Below are 20,940 nucleotides of genomic sequence, written 5' to 3'. Positions count from 1 at the left end.
CTCACTAAACCATTTAATGAAATTATACACATTCAAAAGAACGTGATTTGCTATCAAAGTAATGATTGTACAGAGAAAAGGAACACTGTTCTCACTTCTAACAATACTTTTTCCGGTCGCAAAGAACTGCACCTCTTTTCAGAGTAACACATGTCCGTTTCTCAATAAAGCATTTCATGATATTATATACTTTCAAAAGAACGTGATTATCTTTCAAAATAAAGTTTGTACAGAGAAAAGAAACACTGTTGTCACTTCAAGCAATACTTTTACATGTCCCAAAAAACTGCTACACATTTCAGAGAAACACATGTGCTTTTCTCACTAAAGCATTTAATGAAATTATACACTTTCAAAATAAGGTGATTTTCTTTCAAAGTAAAGATTGTACAGACAAATGGAACAATGTTCTCACTTCTAACAATACTTTGTCATGTCGAAAACAACTGCTTCTCTTTTCAGAGATACACATGTGTGTATCTTACTAAACCATTTCATGGAATTATTCACTTTGAAAAGAATGCAATTTTCTTTTAGTAAAGATTGTAAAGAAAAAAGCAATACTGTACTAACTTCTAACAATACTTTGTCAAGTCTCAAACAACTACCCCTCTTTTCAGAGAAACGTGTGCATTTCTCACTAAAGCATTTCATGTAATTATACACTTTCAAAAGAACGTGATTTTCTTTCAAAGTAAAGTTTGTACAGAGAAAAGGAACACTGTTCTCACTTCTAACAATACTTTTATATGTTCCAAACAACTGTTCCTCTTTTAAGAGAAACATATTGTGTTTCTCACTAAACCATTTCATGAAATTATACACTTTCAAAAGTACGTGATTTTCTTTCAAATAAAGTTTGTACAAGAAATGGAACACTGTTCTCACTTGTAACAATACTTTTTCATGTTGCATACCACTTCTTCTCTTTACAAAGAATCACATGTGCTGTTCTCACTAAAGCATTTCAAGAAATTATACACTTTCAAAAGAACGTGATTATCTTTCAAAGTAAAGTTTGTACAGAGAAAAGGAACACTGTTCTCACTTTTAACAATACTTTTATATGTTCCAAACAACTGCTTCTCTTTTCAGACAAACACGTCTGTTTCTCAATAATGAATTTCATGAAATTATACACTTTCAAAAGAATGTGATTATCTTTCAATGTAAAGGTTTTACAGAGAAAAGAAACAGTCTTCTCACTTCTAACAATACTTTTACATGTCCCACACAAATGTTCTTCTTTCCAGAGAAACACATGTGCGTTTCTCCCTAAATCATTTCATGAAATTATACAGTTTCAAAAGAATGTGATTTTCTTTTAAAGTAAAGATTGTACAGATAAATTGAACACTGTTAATACTTGTAACAATACTTTGTCATCTTGCAAACAACTGCACATCTTTTCAGAGAAATACATGTGCGTTTCTCACTAAAACATTTCATGAAATTATCCACGTTCAAAAGAACGTGATTATCTTTCAAAGTAAAGTTTGTACAGAGAAAAGGAACACTGTTCTCACTTCTAACAATACTTTGACGTGTTCCAAACAACTGCTTCTCTTTTTAGAGATACACATGTGCATTTCTCACTAAACCATTTCATGAAATTATTCACTTTCAAAAAAATGTGATTTTTATTCAAAGTAAAGATTGTACAGAGAAAAGGAACACTGTACTCACTTCTAACAGTACTTTGTCATGTCTCAAACAACTGCGCTTCTTTTCAGAGGAAAACATTTACTTTTCTCACCAAAGCATTTCATGAAATTATACACTTTCAAAAGAATGTGATTATCTTTCAAAGTAAAGTTTGAACAAAAAAAAGAAACACTCTTCTCACTTCTAAAAATACTCATAAATGTCCTAAACAACTGCTCCCCTTTTCAGAGAAACACATGTGCGTTTCTCACTAAATCATTTCATGAAAATATACACTTTCAATGAATATGATTTTCTTTCAAAGTAAAGCTTGCACAAAGAAAAGCAAAACAGAACTCTCCTCTAACTCTTCTTTGCCATGTTCCAAACAACTGCTTCTCTTTTCAGAGAAACACATGTGTGTTCCTCAGTGAAACATTTCATGAAATTATACGCTTTAAAAGAATGTCATTATCTTTCAAAGTAAAGTTAGTACAGAGCAAAGGAACACTGTTCTCACTCCTAACAATACTTTGACATGTTCCAAACAACTGCTTCTCTTTTCAGAGATACACATGTGCGTTTCTCACTAAATCATTTTATGTAATTATTCACTTTCAACAGAATGTGATTTTCTTTCAAAGTAAAAATTGTACAGAGAAAAGGAACACTGTACTCACTTCTAACAATACTTTGTCATGTTGCAAATAACTGCCCGTCTTTTCAGAGAGAAACATTTACTTTTCCCACCAAAAGACTTCATGAAATTATACACTTTCAAAAGAACGTGATTTTCTTTTAAAGAATCTTGCAGAAAGAACAGAAAAACAGAACTCACTTATTCCTCTTCTTTGAAATGCTCTAAACTAGACATGTTCCAAACATTTGCTTCTGTTTGAAGAGAAACACATGTGCATTTCTCACTAAAGCATTTCATGAAATTATACACTTTCAGAAGATAAAGATAGTACAGAGAAATGAAACACTGTTCATACTTCAAAAAATACATTGTCATGTCACACACAATTGCCCCTCTTTTCAGAGAAACACAGGGAGTTTGTCACTAAAGCATTTCATGAAATTATACACTTTCAAAGAACATGATTATCTTTCAAAGTAAAGTTGTACAGAGAAAAAGAACACTGTTCTCACTTCTTAACAAGACTTTGACATGTTCCAAACAACTGCTTCTCTTTTCAGAGATACACATGTGCATTTCTCACTAAACTTTTTCATGAAATTGTACACTATCAAAACAACGTTATTTTCTTTCAAATAAAGTTTGTACAGAGAAAAGGAACACTGTTCTAACTTCTAACAATTCTTTGTCTGATCGCAAAGAACTGCTCCTCTTTTCAGAGAAACACATGTGCATTTCTTACTTAAGCATTTCATGAAATTATACACTTTCAAAATAACGTGATTATCTTTCAAAGTAAAGTTTGAACAGAGAAAAGATACCCTGTTCTAAATTCTAAAAATACTTTTAAATGTCCTAAACAACTGCTCCTCTTTTCAGAAAAACACATGTCAATTTCTCACTAAAGCATTTCATGAAATTATACACTTTCCAAAGAACATGATTTTATTTCAAAGAAAAGCTTGAACAAAGAAAAGCAAAACGGAACTCACTTCTAACTCTTTTTTGAGATGTTCCAGACTTGTCATCTTCCAAATGTTGTCATTCGAAAACTACACTGTTCTTACTCTAACAACTTTGTCATGTCGAAAACTACTTCTCTTTTCAAAGAACATGTGCATTTCTGACTTAAAGCATTTCATGAGATTATACACTTTCAAAAGAACATGATTATCTTTCAAATAAAGTTTGTATAGAGAAATGGAACACAGTTCTCCCTTCTAATACACTTTCAAAAAACGTGATTATACTTCAAATTTAAGCTTATACAGAGAAAAGGAACAGTGCTCTCACTTCTAACAATCCTTTGACATATCCCAAACAACTGCTTCTCTTTTCAGAGAAATGCATGTGCGTTTCTCACTAAATATTCTCATGAAATTAGCACACTTTCAAAGAATGTGATTATCTTTCAAAGAAAACTTCTACAGAGAAAAGTAACAATGCTCTCATTTCTAACAAACCTTTGACATGTCCCAAACAACTGGTTCTTTTTTCAGAGAAATACATGTGGGTTTCTCACTAAAGCATTTTTTGAAATTAATACGCTTTATAAAAAACGTCATTATCATTCTAAGAAAAGCTTCTAAAAAGAAAAGTAACAACACTCTCACTTCTATCATTCCTTTGACATGTCCCAAACAATTGCTTCTCTGTTCACAGAAACACTTTCAAAGAAACTGATTATCTTTCAAAGTAAAGCTTGTACAAAGAAAAGTATAAATTCTCTCACTTCTAACAATCCTTTGACATGTGCTGAACAACCGGTTCTCTTTTCAGAAAAACGCATCTACATTTCTGACTAAAGCTTCTCATGAAATTAGTATATTTTCAAAACAACGTGATTACCTTTAAAAGTAAAGCTTCTACAGAGAAAAGTAACAATGCTCACACATCTAACCAACCTTTGACATGTCTTAAACAACTGCTTCTTTTTCAGAGAAACACATGTGGGTTTCTCAATAAAGCATATTGTGAAATTAATACACTTTAGAAAGAACGCCATTATCTTTCAAAGTAAAGCTAGTAAAGAAAAAAGCAACTCTACACTCAATTCTAACAATACTTATAGATATCTCTAACAACTGATTCTCTTTCAGAGAAACACGTGTGCGTTTCTCACTAGAGATTTTCATGCAATTAATACACTTTCAAAAGAACGTACTCCTTCAAAATCAAGCTTGTACAGAGAAAGGAAACACTGCTCTCACTTAAGCAATCCTTTGACATATCCCAAACAACTGCTTCTCTTTTCAGAGAAACACATGTGCGTTTCTCACTAAAGCTTCTCATAAAATAGTACTCTTTCAAAAGATCGTGATTATGTCTCAAAGGAAATCTTCTACAGAGAAAAGTAAGGTAACAACGTTCTCACTTCTATCAATCCTTTGACACATCCCAAACAATTGCTTCTCTTTTCAGAGAAACAAATCTGCATTTCTCATGAAAACTTTCCACGAAATTAATACAATTTTAAAACACTGTGATTAGCTTTCAAAGTAAAACTTGTACAAAGAAAAGCTAAAGGCTCTCACTTCTAACAATGCATGGACATGGCCGTAACAACTGCTTCTCATGAAATTAGTACAGAGAAAAGGAAAACTGCTCTCACTTCTAACAATCCTTTGTCATGTCCCAAACAAATTCTTCTCTTTTCATAGAAATGCATGTGCTTTTCTCACTAAAGCATTTCATTAAATTAATACACTTTCAAAAGAATGTGATTATTGTTCATATTCAAGCTTGTACAGAGAAAGGGAACACTGCTCTCATTTCTAATAATCCATTGACATGTCCCAAATGATTCTTCTCTTTACAAAGAAACACATATGTGTTTCTTACTAAAGCTTTCATGAAATTAATACACTTTCAAAAGAACATGATTATCTTTCAAAGTAAAGCTTCTACAGAGAAAAGGAACAATGGTCTCCCTTTTAACAATGCTTTGACATGTCACAAACAACTGCGTTTTTTTTTGAGAGAAACACATATGCTTTTCTCACCATGTCCCAAACTGCTTCTCTTCTCAGAGAAACACATGAGCGCTTCTCACGAAAGCTTTTCATTAAATTACACAATTTCAAAAGAACGAGATTATCTTTCAAATTAAAGCTTGTACAGAGAAAAGCAACTCTACACTCAATTATAACAATACTTTTACATTTCCCAAACAACTACTTCTCCTTTCCGAGAAACACGTGTGAGTTTCTCACTAGAGATTTTCATGAAATTGGTACACTTTCAATGAACGTGATCATCTTTCAAAGGAAAATTTCTACAGAGAAAAGTAACAATGCTCTCACTTCTAACAATGTTTTCACATTGCCCAAAAAACTGCTTCTCTTTTCAGAGAAACACATGTGTATTTCTCAGGAAAGCTTTCCATGAAAGTAATACAATTTCAAAACAACATGATTATCTTTCAAAGTAAAACGTTTACAAATAAAAGCTAATGGTTCTCACTTCTAAAAATGCTTTGACATGGCAGAAACAACTGCTTCTCTTCAGAATAACACATGTGCTTTTCTCACTAAAGCTTCTTATGAAATTCATAGATTTCAAAGCAACTAATTATCTTTCATGTAAAGCTTGTACAGAGAAAAGCATACCTTCTCTCACTTCTAACAATCCTTTGACTTGTGCCAAACAACTGCTTCTTTCGTCAGAGAAAGACATGTACATTTCTCACTAAAACATCTCATGAAACTAGTATACTTTCTAAAGAATATGATTATCTTTCAAATTAAAGTTACTACAGAGAAAAGTAACAATGCTCTCACTTCTATCAATCCTTTGACATGTCCCAAACAACTGCATCTCTTTTCAGAGAAACACATGTGTGTTATTCACAATAGCTTCTCATGAAATTAGTACACTTTCAAAAGAACGTGATTATTTTTCGAAGGAAAGCTTCTAAAGAGAAAAGTAACAATGCTCTCTCTTATAACAATGCTTTGTCTTGTCCCAAACAACTGCTTCTCTTTTCAGAGAAACACATGTGTGTTACTCACAATAGCTTCTCATGAAATTAGTACACTTTAAAAAGAACAAGATTATCTTTTAGGTAAAGCTTGTACAGAGAAAAGCACAACTACACTCAATTCTAACATTACTTTTACATGTCCCAAACAACTGATTCTCTTTTCAGTGAAACTCATGTGTGCTTCTCACTAGAGATTTTCATGAAATTAATAAACTTGCAAAAGAACGTGATTATACTTCAAATTTAAGCTTGTACAGAGAAAAGGAATAGTGCTCTCACCTCTAACAATGCTTTCCCATTGCCCAAACAACTGCTTCTCTTTTCAGAGAAACACAGGTGTGTTTCTCACTAAAGCATTTTGTGAAATTAATACACTTTAAAAAGAACGTCATTATCTTTCAAAGAAAGCTTCTACAGAGAAAAGTAACAAGGATGTCAATTCTAAAAATCCTTTGATATGTCCCAAACAACTCCTTCTCTTTTCAGAGAAACACCTGTGCATTTCTCCCTCAAGCTGCTCATGAAATTAGTACACTTTCAACAGAACGAGATTAACTTTCAAAGTAAAGCTAGTACAGAGAAAAGCCCACTGCTCTCACATCTAACAATGTTTTCACAATGCCCAAGAAACTGCTTCTCTTTTCAGAGAAACACATGTGTGCTTCTCATGAAAGCTTTCCATGAAATTAATACAATTTCAAAACAACACGATTATCTTTCAAAGTAAAAGTTGTACAATGAAAAGCTAATAGCTCTCACTTCTCACAATGCTTTTAAATGGCCAAAACAACTGCTTCTCTTTTCAGAATAACACATGTGTTTTTTTCACTAAAGCTTGTTATGAAATTCATAGACTTTCAAAGCAACTGATTATTTTTCTTGTAAAGCTTGTACAGAGAAGAGCATACTTTCTCTCACGTCTAACAATCCTTTGACATGTACCAAACAACTGCTTCTTTTATCAGAGAAAGACATGTGTGTTTCTCACAAAAATTTCTCATGAAACTAGAATAATTTCTAAAGAATGTAATTATCTTTCAAATTAATGCTTCTTCAGAGAAAAGTAACAATGGTCTCACTTCTATCAACCCTTTGACATGTCCCAAACAACTGCTTCTCTTTTCAGAGAAACTCATGTGTGTTACTCAATATAGCATCTCATGAAATTAGTACACTTTCAAAGAATGTCATTATCTTTCAAAGGAAACCTTCTACAGAGAAAAGTAACAATGCTCTCTCTTATATCAATCCTTTGTCATGTCCCAAACAACGGCTTCCCTTTTCAGAGAAACACATGTTCATTTCTCAATAAAGAATTTCATGAAATTAATACACTTTAAAAAGAACGTGATTATACTTCAAATTTAAGCTTGTACAGAGAAAAGGAACAGTGCTCTCACTTCTAACAATCCTTTGACATATCCCAAACAACTGCTTCTCTTTTCAGAGAAACGCATGTGAGTTTCTCACTAAATATTCTCATGAAATTAGTACACTTTCAAAAGAATGTGATTATCTTTCAAAGGAAAGCTTCTACAGAGAAAAGTAACAATGCTCTCACCTCTAACAATGCTTTCCCTTTGCCCAAACAACTACTTCTCTTTTCAGAGTAACACATGCGCGTTTCTCACTAAAGCATTTCGTGAAATTAATACACTTTAAAAAGAACATCATTATCTTTCAAAGGAAAGCTTCTACAGAGAAAAGTAGCAATGCTCTCACTTATCAATCCTTTGACATATCCCAAACAACTGCTTCTATTTTCAGCGAAACACATGTGCGTTTCTCACTAAAGCTTCTCATGAAATTAGTACACTTTCAAATAAATGTGATTTCTTTCAAAGAAAAACTTCTACAGAGAAAAGTAACAATGCTCTCACCTGTAACAATGGTTTCCCAATGCCCAAAGTACTGCTTATCTTTTCAGAGAAACACAAGTGCGTTTCTCACTAAGGCATTTCATGAAATTAATACACTATAAAAAGAACGTCATTATCTTTCAAAGTAAAGCTTATACAGAGAAAAGGATTTCGGCTCTCACTTCAAACTATCCTTTGACATGTCCTAAACAACTGCTTCTCTTCTCAGAAAAACACCTGTGTGTTTCTCACTAAAGCTTTTCATGAAATTAATACACTTTCAAAAGAATGTGATTATCTTTCAATGTAAAGCTTGTACAGAGAAAAGCCCACTGCTCTCGCTTCTAACAATGCTTTGCCATGTCCCAAACAACTGCTTCGTTTTTCCGAGAAATACATGTGCGTTCCTCACTAACGGTTTTCATGAAATATATACAATGTCAAAAGAATGTGATGATGTTTCAAAGGATAGCTTGTACAGAGAAAAGCCCAATGCTGTCATTTCTAACAATGCTTTCACATGGCCGAAACACCTGCTTTTTTGTCAGAGAAACACATGTGCCTTTCTCACTAGAGCTTTTTATGAAATTAATACACTTTCAAAAGAACGTGATTATCTTTCAAAGTAAAGCTTGTACAGAGAAAAGCAACTCTACACTCAGTTATATCTATACTTTTACATGTCCCAAACAACTAATTCTCATTTCAGAGAAACACGTGTGCGTTTCTGACTAGAGATGTTTATGAAATTGATACACTTTCAAAAGAACATGATTATCCTTCAAATTCAAGCTTGTATAGAGAAAAGGAACACTGCTCTCACTTCTAACAATCCTTTGACATGGCACAAACAACTGCTTCTCTTTTCAGAGAAACACATGTGCATTTCTCATTAAAGCTTCTCATGAAATTAGTGCACTTTCAAAAGGATGAGATTATCTTTCAAATTAAAGCTTCTACAGAGAAAACTAACAACGTTCTTGCATCTAACAATGTTTTGACATATCACAAACAACTGCTTTTATTTCAGAGAAACACATGTACGTTTCTCACTAAAGCATTTCGTGAAATTAATACACTTTTAAATGAAAGTCATTATCTTTCCAAGTAAAGTTTGAACTGAGAAAAGGAACTCTACACTCAATTCTAACAATCCTTTGACATGTCCCATACAACTGCTTCATTTTTCAGAAAAACACATGTGCGTTTCTGACTAGAGCGTCTCATTAAATTAAAACACTTTCAAAGAACGTGATTATCTTTCAAAGTAAATCTTGCACAGAGAAAAAGAATAAGGCTCTCACTTCTAACAACCCTTTGAGATGTCCCAAAAATTGATTCTCATTTCAGAGAACCACATGCACGTTTCTCACTAAAGCTACTCATAGAATTAGTACACTTTTTAAAAGAACAAGATTATCTTTCAACGTAAAGCTTGTTCAGAGAAAAGGATCTCTGCTTTTACTTCTAACTATCCTTTGACATGCCCCAAAAAACGGCTGCTCTTTTCAGAAAAACACTTGTGATTCTCAATAAAGCATTTCATGAAATTTATACACTTTCAAAACAACATGATATCTTTCAAAGTAAAGCTTGTACAGAGAAAAGCCCACTGTTCTCACTTCTAACAATGTTTTGCCATTTCTCAAACAATTGCTTCTCTTTTCAGAGAATCACATATGCGTTTCTAACTTAAGCTGTTCATGAAATTCATGCACTATCTAAGAAACTGATTATCTTTCAAAGTTAAGCTTGTACAGAGAAAAAGAACACTGATCTCACATCTAACAATCCTTTGACATAGCCTAAACAACTGCATCTTTTTTCAAAGAAACACATGTGCGTTTCTCAGAAGAGATTTTCAGGAAATTAATACATATCCAAAAAACGTGATTATCCTTAAATTCAAGCTTGTACGCAGAAAAGGTATTGGCTCTCACTTCTCACAATGATTTGAAATTTCCCGAAACAACTACTTCTCTTTTCAGAGACAAACATGTGCATTCCTCATTAAAACTTCTCATGAAATTCATACACTTTCAAAGAAAGTGATTATCTTTCAAATTCAAGCTTGTACACAAAAAAAACGAATGGCTCTTACTTCTAACAATCCTTTGATATTTCCCAAACAAGTGCTTCTATTTCAGAGAAATACATGTGTGTTTCTTACTAGAGCTTTTCATGAAATTAATACACTTTCAAAAGGGCGTGTGTATCTTTCAAATCATAGCTTGTACAGAGAAAAGCAACTCTACACTGAATTCTATCAATATTTTAAATGTTGCAAACAACTGATTCTCTTTTCAGAGAAACACTTGTGTGTTTCTCACTAGAGATTTTCATGAAATTAATACACTTTCAAAAGTACCTGATTATCCTTCAAATTCAAACATGTACACAGAAAAGGTAAAACTCTCACTTCTCAAAATGCTTTGACATTTCACAATACAACTGCTGCCGTTTTCAAAGAAACACATGGGCATTTCTCACTAAAGCTTCTCATTAAATTCATATAATTTCCAAGAAACTGATTATCCTTCAAATTCAAGCTTGTACACAGAAATGCTAATGGCTCTCTTTTCTCTCTCTTCTAACAATCCTTTGACATGACCCAATGAAATGCTTCTCTTTTCTGAAAAACACATGTGCGTTTCTCACTAACGATTTTCATGAAATTAATACACTTTCAAAAGAATGTATTATCTTTCAAAGTAAAGCTTGTACAGAAAAAAGCACACTGTTCTCACTTCAAACAATGTTTTGACATGTCCCAAACATCTGCTTCTCTTTTCAGAGAAACACATATGCATTTCTCACTAAAGCTTCTCATAAAATTAGTACACTTTCAAAGAGCATGATTATCTTTCAAAGTAAAGCTTCTACAGAGAAAAGAAACAACGCTCTCAATTCTAACAGTCCTTTGACATGTCCCAAACAATTGCTTCTCTTTTCAAAGAAACACATGTGCATTTCTCACTAAAGCTTCTCATGAAATTAATACACTTTCAAAAGAATGAGATTATCTTTCAAAGTAAAGCTGTATAGAGAATAGCCCACTGTTCTCACTTTTAACAATGCTTTAACATGACTCAAACAATTGCTTCTCTTTCCAGAGAAACACATGTGAGTTTCTCACTAAAGCATTTCATTAAATTAATGTACTTTAAACAGATCGTCATTATCTTTCAAAGTAAAGCTTGTACAGAGAAAAGGATCTCGGCTCTCACTTTGAACTCTCCTTAGACATGTCCCAAACAACTGCTTCTCTTCTCAGAAAAACTCTTGTGTTTTTCTCACTAAAGCTTTTCATGAAATTAATACACTTTCAAATGAACGTGATTATCTTTCAAAATAAAGCTTGTACAGAGAAAAGCCCACTGCTCTCACCTCTAACAATGCTTTGCCATGTCCCAAACAATGGCTTCTCTTTTCAGAGAAATACATGTGCGTTCCTCACTAAAGCTTTTCATGAAATATATGCAATTTCAAAACAATGTGATGATGTTTCAAAGGAAAGCTTGTACAGAGTAAAGCCCACTTCTATCATTTCTTTTTTTTTTTCATGGTTTTTTTGTTTTTCCATATAAAGATGATCATTTTCTTTTTTTTTATTTATTTTTTTAATTTTTATTTTTTTTTATTTTATTTTTTTTATTAATTAATTAATTTAATTATTAAAGATTTCTGCCTCTTCCCCGCCACCACCTCCCATTCCCTCCCCCTCCCCCAATCAAGTCTTCCTTCCTCCTCAGCCCAAAGAGTAAGCAGGTTTCTCTGCCCTGTGGGAGGTCCAAGGACCACCCACCTCCATCCAGGTCTATTAAGGTGAGCATCCAAACTACCTGGGCTCCCACAAAGCCATTACATGCAATAGGATCAAGAACCCATTGCCATTGTTCTTCAGTTCTCAGTAGTCCTCATTGTCCATTATGTTCAGCAAGACCGGTTTTGTCCCATGCTTTTTCAGTCCCCGGCCAGCTGGCCTTGGTGAGTTCCCGATAGATCATCCCCATTGCCTCAGTGTGTGGAAACCATGAAAGCCAGAAGGTCCTGGATAGAGGTACTACAGAAACTAAGAGATCATGGATGCAAACCCAAACTACTATACCCAGCCAAGCTATCGTTCACTATCAATGGAGAAAACAAGACATTCCAGGATAAGAACAAATTTAAACAATACGTTGCCACAAATCCAGCCCTACAGAAAGTAATAGAAGGAAAATCACTTCTATCATTTCTAACAATGCTTTCACGTGGCCGAAACAACTGCTTTTCTTGTCAGAAAAACACATGTGCATTATTCACTAGAGCTTTTCATGAAATTAATACACTTTGAAAAGAACATGGTTATCTTTCAAAGTAAAGCTTGTACAGAGAAAAGAAACTCTAGACTCGATTCTAACAATACTTTTACATGTCCCAAACAACTGATTCTATTTTCAGAGAAACACGTGTGCGTTCCTCACTAGAGATTGTCATGAAATTAATACACTTTCAAAAGTACCTGATTATCCTTCAAATTCAAGCTTGTAAAGAGAAAAGGAACACTGCTCGTGTTTCTAACAATCTTTTGAACTGTTCCAAACAACTACTTCTCTTTTCAGAGAAACATATGTGCATTTCTCAATAAAGCTTCTCATGAAATTAGTACACTTACAAAAGAACGTGATTATCTATCAAAATAAAGCTTTTACAGAGAAAACCAAAACTTCTCTCACCTCTAACAATCCTTTGACATGTCCCAAACAAATGCTTCTCTTTCCAGAGAAACACATGTGTGTTTCTCACTAAATCATACAGAGAAAAGGAACACTGCTCTAACTTCAGCGTGATTATGTTTCAAAGTAAAGCTTTTACAGAGAAAAAGAACAATGCTCTCACTTATAATCCTAGTACTTGAGACCCTGAGATAAGTGTACTGTCAAACGGGTTTGCTCAGTTAGACTGTTCAAAACTAAAAATGTCATGTACTGAGAACGCTGGAAGTACAGTGGGCTGGGAAGGTCTCCACATCTCTTGAATTTGTAAAAATTGCCTAATCTGGAAAATGGTCCTCACGCAAGTGATTGGGAATGCTGACATGAGAGAACCCTCGATTATGCAGGTGTGCCTTAAACATCACCATAGGTACCACTGTAAGATAGAGGTAAATGGAGAATTCATGCAGATAGGAAGATGATGACTTAGGGACCAGAGAGATGCACAACATTTGAAGAACATAGTGCTCTTCCATAGCGCCCAGGTTTAGTTCCCAGAGCCTACATGGGTAGCTTACAACCATCTGTAACTCCAGTTCCAGCAGATCTGACACCCTCTTCTGACCTGAGGATATCAGGTACACAAGTGGTACACATAAACTTAACATACATATAAAACTTAAAAAAAAAGGTGGGCAGTGATGGCACACACCTTTAATCCCAGCACTCGGGAGGCAGATCTCTGTGAGTTCAAGGCCAGCCTAGTCTACAAAGAGAGTTCCAGGGTAGCCAACACTACAAAGGGAAACCCTATCTTGGAAGAAAAAACACAAACCAACAAACCAAAAGGAAAAAAAAGAAAAAAGAAAAGACAGAGAGAGGGGAGAAAAGAGAAGGATGTGGTGGCAATTTATAATTCTGATTTTTGGAGGCAATATTTTGAGTTTGAGGTGAGCTTAGGTTATGTATTATTATGAGCCCTGGATGCTGGGGCCAGAGGATCTTCAATTCAAAACCAGCATGGGATACAAATATAGCCTTAAAAAGGAAGAAAAAAGAGGATGCAGAAAAAAGACAGTAAGAAGATGAAGGTAGAGATTAGAGTGATGTGGACATAAACCCACATAAGCTATCACCCATAAAAGCTGGAAAAAAAACAGATTCTTCCTGAGTCCTTTGGCAAGCACATATTATTGACTCTTATATTACATTTGGAGGTATGAGAGAAAAAATAATTATTATTTGTTGCAGGACAATTGTATATATTCGGTCAATCATGTTTTATTTTTTTCATGTTGTCATTTGTTTATTATATTCATAATCATCTCTGGATACACAAAACAGGTAAGGGGTTAGAGGTGGGAAGATTCATGGTCTTTGGGGGGTTTTGTAGGAGTGTTCATAGACGAATAGGACTCCATTGCATCTGCCTGCAGAAGCAAGCTACAGAATTTCATCATCCCACAAGGCCATCTTCCCTTTTCATCCTAACAATTTAGTACTTGTTTTTATGGAAGCATTGACTATGTCTTCCTCTAATTATAAGAGACTATTGAATCACAGATAATTTAAAATTAGCACATAAAGAAAAGCTACCTGCCCCCTATGTGCTTAAATCAAGGTATATATTTACAAAGACAAACATAACCTCTGGAGACAACTCTTGCACGGGTTTTGATCCTACTTCATGTTCTGGCTTTGTGGGAGCATAGACAGTTTGGATGTTCACCTTCCTAGACCTGGATGGAGGGGGGAGGACCTTGGACTTTCCACAGGGCAGGGAACCCTGACTGCTCTTGGGACTGGAGAGGGAGGAGAAGAGGAGTGGGGGGAGGGGGGAGGGCTGGGAGGAGGGGGAGGGAAATGGGAGGCGGGGAGGAGGCAGAAAATTTTTTCAATAAAAAAAGAAATTACAAGTAGATACAAATATATGAACACACACACATTTGCGCACACGCACATGCACACTCACACATGCACACATACACACACACACGGCAGGGGGCACACTGGAGCAACTTAGAAGATAAAGAATTCTCAGAGGGTTGCTTAGAATTTCAACTGATACAACATCTTCAGCAAAGAACATAAGTGACTTAGGGAAATGGCAAGACAAAAGAAAATGTATTTGAATGGATGGAAAATAGTCTGTGGGGAGGCAGATGAAGATTCCTTAGTAAGGCTGTAGAGTTCTTCAATCATGTTTTAAATAAACGTTGATTGGCCAGTATCCAGTCAGGAAGTAGAGGTGGGTAAAACAGAAAAGAAGAATTCATTCCTCCCCAGTCCTGTCCCAACCACAGAAGAAGGAAGATGTGATTGCTCAGCTGAACTGAGCCATGTGGCCAACATAGATAAAAATAATGTGTTAATATAAGTTATAAGAGTTAATAAGAAGCCTGAGTTGATGGGCCAATCAGTTTGTCATTACTATAGACCTCTGTGTGATTTCTTTGGGGATAAATGTCTGTGGGACCTGGTGGGAGGACAGAAACCAGGCAGGATGAAAATGCAGACAATTATTAGTTTGGTTTTTTTTGAGACAGGGTCTCACGATACAACTCTGGAACTCATTTTGTAGACCAGGCTGGCTTCAGCCTCACAGAGATCAACCTGCCTCTGCTTCCCACATGCTAGGATTAAAGGTGTGTGCTCCTATGCCTGGTTGAAAGAACTAATACTGAAAACTTCATAACTACTACAGAAAGTTATCAAAGAAGGAAAAGATCACATAGCTATTTACAGAGGCCCATAGGACAATCTAAATGATCCCTTAGCTTTGCTTACCTAATCTACTAATTTCCTCATCGAGGCCACTCAGTTTCTTATCTAGGATGGAGAAATGTGACTCCAAACTGCTCATGTATGCTTTACACTTTTCAACATCTGACTACAAGGAAGTGTTCAATTTCTTTAATGATAGTAGACAATTCTTGAAGAAAAAAAGTACTAAATTAGTTATTTTTACCAAGAAGCATTCTGTATTTTTAAGAAAGCAATATTATTTACACTTACCTTAGAATCAGTCAAAAGAACTAAAAAAAAAAAAAAAACTTTGGTATTACTACTGTAACGTAATAATTTAATGAAAGACTTCAGTTCCAGATAGGGAAAAACCAAGTATAAAGTAGAAACTCAAATACTTAATATCTGATTACTTTTCAGAACAATCTAGGTGCTCCACTAATAAAACTAAGATAAAGTTAGATTGTGTTATCAGGGTTACAAGCAATGCCCGCTTTCACAGGACCTGAATTCAATTTAACAACTCTCTGTATCTTGAGTTCAGATTTGACATCTTCTTCTCTTCTCCACTGGCACAGTGTGAATGTGGTACACAGATATACATGTAGGCAAAATACCCTTACATATTTAAATAAACACCCACATTATCATCTTGCTTTTATAAAATCATGCATATTACAGTATACTCTATATGTATACACTATACCACCGTGTTTTCACTACCTAAACTCAGAACCTCTTGAAAACAATGCTCCTTGCAAGTAAATACCCCAGGGACCCTGTCCAAAGGGTAGTTTGGGCCTTATATAAACAGGCAGGAGTCCTTCATCATATTCTGAGCACCATTAGTCCACGACTGATAGACCACAAGGGAAAACAAAGTACCGCAGATACCACACATGGCTTCACTGAAAGTCTATACTATTTTACCTCTAAGAAGCTTATTTGTTAACCCATTTAAAAACACCTTTCATAAGAAGGTCTTCTCAAACAGGCTCAAAAGTCTAAAGAGTTGTCAAGTAAGTTCAAAAACATGGTTACTAACTTGTTCTTTTTCTCTTTCTTTCTCCAATCTTGCAATCTCTTCATGGAGTGCTTTGTTTTCTGCCTCTAATGACTCCAGCTTGGAGTCATTATATAAATCCTCTGGAAAAGAGCCCAAACACTTCATCAGAATCAACCTACAGCATCCTTCAGGTTTTCAGTACCTTATCCTTTGCCTTCCCCCAATGCAGTAGATACTACCTTCTAAAATAGCAAGTGTTATTTTACTCCATGGAATAGCTTATGGCCCTCAACCTGCTTCAGCTTTCTTTCATAGCACCTGTTGTTATTTGCCTAATGGTTCCTCATTTAATTATCATTACTTTCTTTCTAATAGAATAAAGTCAAAATTTTCTGTTCTTTATTACTGCATTTTTGGTGCCTGGCACACAGTAGGTATGTAAAAAATATCTGAGTAGATTAATTTACATATTTAATTATATAGAGAAATATTAAATAACTCACTAAATGTTTTCCATATTAGATCACAATGAATTTTCCCTTGTGTGTGTTATGCGTGTTTATGTGGTCATGAGTATATGCATGTGTGCATACAGAAGTCAGAGGTTACATTGTGAGCCTTACTCAGCTGCTTTCATCTAATGTCTTAGATAAGATCTCTCCCTGGTTTGATCAGTTTGGCTGGCTGACACGCTCTAGGGATCTCAAGTCTCGACCTTTCCACCTGCTACACTTGATATTTTTATGTCCATGTACTCCCTGGACAGATGGAGGATAGTTACAACAGCTGAACTGTTCTCTACTCTTACATCCCTAGTGCATCTTGAGGAATGTTGGTTTTCCCCACTGATCTTTTGTGCCATAGGTGTCAAAGTGATATTCCCCCATCACTACATAACACTGAGAGAAAAATAATTTACATGAAAATATAATGACTTGTTAACTTCCTCTAGCCTCCCCCCTCTTTCTTTTTTTCCCCTGAAACAGGGTTTCTCTGTGAAGCCTTGACTCTCCTGGAACTTAGAAAAGAACACCTTTTAGTGAAGAATATAAAAGTATCCTCTTTATATATTGTTTATAGTAATTTATAGTACCTTATCATGCTTAATTCCATCTTCTGTTTCTTCTCCACAAGGTGTGCTTTCTTTCTTGGCACGATAAATCTAAATAGTAAACAAACAGCACACTAGATTAGTGGTTTAATAGTTTGTAAAATTCATTCTTTTTTAAAGATTTGTTTATTATATATACAGTGTTCTACAAGGTCAGAAGAGGGCACTGGACTCACTGTAGCTGGAGTTATAGGTAATTAAGAGCTACCTGGTGTGGGTGCAGGGACTCTGGTTCTCGGAAGGGTAGGAAGTTCTCTTAATCAAGTCATCTCGCAAGTGCTTTGATAACATTGTTTTGAGATAGAGTCTTCACCTAATGCTATAGAATGGAGCTCCCACCAGGTGAAGGTGGTATTCTCTAACAAAATACTATTTCTGAGCATTGTTCAGGGCACAGGAAATCCAAGCCAGGCCCTAACCAAAATTGATTTTGGAGCTCATGCAACCTTTTTATTTAGTCTCTAAAAGAGATGGGGCCATGGTCAAATTGCTGCTATGCAGACAGACTGTGTGCCAAGTGAGCAAAGAGGCACAGTGAAGAATGAGAGAAACTATCAAGCCACTTATAAAATATTATGAAGCAATTTGGGATCAGAAAAAATAACAAATAATGGACAGAGGCCATCAGTCAATATATTATATATGGAGGTGAAGAGAATAATAATATATTCAGAATTGGAGAGAGGGCTCAAATTGTTAAGAGTGCTTGGTGATTTTCTTGAGGACTCAAGTTCGTATATCTCACAAATGCCTGTGACATTGGTTCTAGTGGACCCAGTGCTCTCTTCTGGCCTCACACAGATTTTCACAAGCAAAGATAAGTAAAAATAATATTTTAAAGGAACATTTTCAATTGTTCCTACAACCATTATGTCAGGATCTAATACTTGCTTAGACAAGCTCCCTATACTCTCTTCCATCACCAGCCAGCAGTAACTTCATTGGGGTTGGGGGCGCTGAATTAACAGTCATATGTATGCTAGACGAGCAAACTATCACTGAGCTATTCTTAAGTTCTCTTTTCCTTTTTATCTTGTGACAGGATCTAAGTTGCACAGGCTGGCCTAAACCTCTCTTTGTAGAAGCACCTGTAAGGACAGATACCTGTGATTCTTCTGCCTTAGCTTCCTAATTAGATGAGATTACAGGCCAGAATCAGTAAGCCTGGCTTAATAAGCCATTTTTGAGATAACAGCACATCCACTTCTGTAGGGAAAACACTACCTTTTATCTGAATATATCATAATTTTTGTTACATACAAAACAACCTTTCTTTTTAAACAGTGGTAGTAATAGAAAATGATTTAGAATGGGGTAAGATAGTTTATTAAGACTAGTGAGACAAGAAAGTCTTGAAATATCACTACAAGTCTCAGCATAGAAATATAGTTAAGAAAACATCAAAACAAATGGAACTTAAAAACATGATACTTGATATTAAGAAAGCTATATCTTACTGAAGAAATAGAGATGAATAAATGAGAAAATCAATACTTCCCCAAATGTTAACGTTAAATATTGTCAAGATGGGAATGTTTCCCTAATGTTTATGAATGCAATTTGAAGCCAATGGGGGAGGGGTAAGCAAAACACAGAATTTTAAATAATATCGATAGGCTGGGAAAATGTTCTGTGGATAAAATGCTTACCATACAAGCATGACGAATTGAGTTTGGAGGCCCAATAACTATTGTGATGGGTTTTTTATGTTTTAAAAAAGAAAGCTTGCCTGAAGATCAGAGTGCAGAGTAAACCACTAGAAGGCACATACCTTTAATCCCAGGACTAAGGAGAAAGACAGAGGGATCTGTTAGTTCAAGACCACTCTGGGTTACACATGACTGAATGTCTAAAAGAGAAACAGAGCTCCTGCAGAGGTGATCCCACACCTTCAATCCCACCACTAGAGAGGTGGAGACAGGAGTGATAGGGCTGGATGGAGAGAGGAATATAAGAGGGGAGGAGACAAGAGCTCAGAGTATTCTGAGGATTGTCCCTTTAGTCTGAGGAGAGAGCCTGAGGAGGGAGCCCAAGGAGAGGATTGCCCCTTAGGTCTAAGCATTGGTAGAAGTTAAAGTTCTCTCTAGTGCCTGGCCACTCTGTTCTTGGATTGCTCAGCTTACCCTCATAGCTGACTGCAGGTATTTATTTGAATTTGTGCTAAGGGAACCATGTAAAAGCTGAATGTGGAGATGAGCATTTGCAGTTCCAGTAGTAGGAAGTGGAGATAAGTTTTTGTAAATTGATAAGATAAAAGGGAAAAAAGTGCTAGCGAGAAGGAGGTAAAAGCATGATATACAGTTTTGGCAACCTGGGCTTGATTCCACATATATGTTGTAGCATGTGTACATGTGCCCATGCACATGCAAATACACAGTAATATCATTATTTTTTGCATCATTGCAAAAGGAAAAAAGGCAATTTTTTTTTCCTGCCACGCTTGTAGCTGGCTCCCAGCGCGCGGGAGAAGCAGAAAAAGAAGAAAAAAGAACGACAACAACAAAAAAACCGCGGCTTTTCCCCTTGCTGCTGCTCTGCAGCCTCTGCCTCCACTTGTGCAACCAGAGGAGGAGCTGCAATCACCGCAGGGGATCCAAGGTCCAGGTCACACAGGTACTTCACACAGAGGCTTCACACAGGTATAAGCTGATGGTGCTCTGGGTACCAGAGCTCAGGTGAGCTGCAGTGGTGTCAAGGCCCCTCCCCTTATCCCCCCACCCCCATCACACTCCCACCCCTCCACCCCTCATCCCCCCAACCCCCTCACCCCCCCACCCCGGCGGACACAGAACACTCAGGAGGCCTCCGGACTCTGGGCAGATATGGACCAGGACTCCAGCGCCTGGGCCATGCCCAGAGAGGCTTCAAGCTCGGGACCTGAAACAGGACATCCCTGGACCCCGAGATCCCTTGCAGGAGGTTGCAGGAAGATGCCTGGAGCACCCCAGAGTGCACCAGTTTCCTTCCCTCTCCTTCCCTCCCCTTGCCTCTCATTAAAGACTGGGCCCTTGTGACTTCAACAGCCAAAAAAAAAAAAGATTTATTTGCTATGTATACAGTGTTCTGTCTGCATGTCAGAAGAGGGCATCAGATCTTATAATGGTTGTGAGCCACCATGGGGTTGCTGAAATTGAACTCAGGACCTCTGAAAAAGCAGTCAATGCTTTTATCCTCTGTGCCATCTCTCCAGCCCAGGCAATTACTCTTGTGTGAAACTTTGAAGTTCAACTTTAAAAAAAAATAAAAATATAAAAAA

Source organism: Chionomys nivalis, chromosome 4 (assembly GCF_950005125.1).
Source record: "Chionomys nivalis chromosome 4, mChiNiv1.1, whole genome shotgun sequence".
Classification (NCBI taxonomy): domain Eukaryota; kingdom Metazoa; phylum Chordata; class Mammalia; order Rodentia; family Cricetidae; genus Chionomys; species Chionomys nivalis.
This window is presented reverse-complemented; position numbering follows the sequence as displayed.